Raw genomic sequence first — 1,690 nt, 5'->3', positions numbered from 1 at the left:
AAGNGCTTTAAGATGAGACTAAGCATGTAACTGCAGCACAACTCAAGTAGAAACTATATTCAAAGATTTCAGCAGCTAATTAATTTATATCTAATTTCTTAAAGAACTCTCCCACCCGCTTCCCTTTAAAGAGATGTCATTAACGTAAATATTGGCGTACAGCGATGGCAGTGGTACCATTGGAAAGAGCAGAATTGCAGCTTTCAGATGAGCACAAAAACCGAAAAACGCCAAAATTGAAAATTTTAGCCCGGTCGGTCCCCTTAAATCGTATATAATTGTTGTATGTGTGGCACAACACTCGCTTACACGGTAGGGTGACCGAGTGTTAGAGATCAGCAAGACTAGACCAGTGAGTTATGGGTTCGAGACCCGCTACGAACCATGAAATTTCTAGTCAAAATCTGCCATGTGGCCGGGCGGTTAAGCACAGCAAGATTGGATTATCAAGTTGCGTGTTCGAGAACTGCAGTAAGCTGTGGAAATTCCTTGTGGTTCACAATCAGCGACAGATATGATGTCCCAATTTTCGACACTAACACTGCTATCAATTTAAAGACGTATATATACTTATATATTTTGTTTTATCTTCACCGTACCAACCCAGCCAGAGCGCGTATCATGGCTCGCCGTCGTAAGCAGCGGCGCTTCAAACTTCCAGGCCCGCTGGACCGCAGATCTTCTAGTCCAGACCTGCCATCGTTCCCGCGTGAGTACGAGAGGCAGACCTGGTGAATAATGCATAATAGGTGAATGTTTGTTGAATTCAAGGGTAGTTTTTGGCTAAAATGTTGTAGATGAATAAATAAATGCCTGTTGACGAAAGAGAGTTTGCTGTTGAATATAACTTGAAAATACCGGTAGTGTTACATTATGTAGTCCTCCCACTCTACTTCGCTGTTCGTATTCTGAAATATGCACGTTACATAGCTTAAAAGAATATTTGAATTCATTCAAAAATTCGAATTCATTCGAAAATTCGATCCAAGATTCTTCCTTTTAAAAAATATTGAAATCCTGTTAAAAAATTGATATTTATCGATCGTACAAAAAGTAATTATTTTGAAAATTTATTACGTACATTCAAACAATTTGATTGCGTTGAATCTATGTTATAATAAATTATTTTTGCTCGTGAATAATATGAAGCATGCGAATCAATTGTTTAGATATCATTTATTACATCAGACCCATCGCAGTTGATGCATCTGCCTGGCAAGATTAATCGTAAATCTCCTGAATTTGGCCAAACCCCGTAAGTGAGCTCATTATTTTCTCATGTATGGGAGAAGACTCGGAAAAATGAGTGAGACTTTGTCCAAATAGCTGCACATTTTTTGCCCATGTTTAGGTTATCCTCCCCCAGTTTGGAAAGAAAATGGGCGTATCAGTGATACGTTCGATATCTACTCATGCTGTAATATTCAGGTGTCATTATTTGAGCAATATATTGCCCAAATAGTTTAGTTTTGTTCCATTAATTTAGAACTAGTAATTTTGAACTTAGTGATTAACTGACTTATTGAATCATATTTTTGTGTTTTGTCTATTTTTTTACCTTTTAAGTACTGAGTTTTCACGTTCATAACTAAAAAATTCACAATAACTTTGAAAAAATCGCGATAATATTCAAAATTGAAAGTTCTTGTATGTTGTTACAATATATTTTTGCGTAAGCTCGCGGTCGTTG

The 1,690-nt window shown here is 37.0% G+C and overlaps 1 long non-coding RNA gene across 1 annotated transcript; it reads left to right on the top strand.

Moving 5' to 3' along the window:
• The first annotated feature begins 612 nt into the window (after positions 1 to 612).
• On the top strand, positions 613 to 1,690 carry LOC108674524. Its single transcript, XR_001931045.1, has 3 exons — positions 613 to 709; positions 1,189 to 1,255; positions 1,678 to 1,690. It is a non-coding gene; the product is annotated as an uncharacterized LOC108674524 (long non-coding RNA).

This window comes from Hyalella azteca, unplaced genomic scaffold (genome assembly GCF_000764305.2).
Source record: "Hyalella azteca isolate HAZT.00-mixed unplaced genomic scaffold, Hazt_2.0.2 contig8320, whole genome shotgun sequence".
Classification (NCBI taxonomy): domain Eukaryota; kingdom Metazoa; phylum Arthropoda; class Malacostraca; order Amphipoda; family Hyalellidae; genus Hyalella; species Hyalella azteca.
The sequence above is the reverse complement of the archived record's forward strand: the minus strand, read 5'-3'. Positions and strand labels throughout refer to the sequence as shown.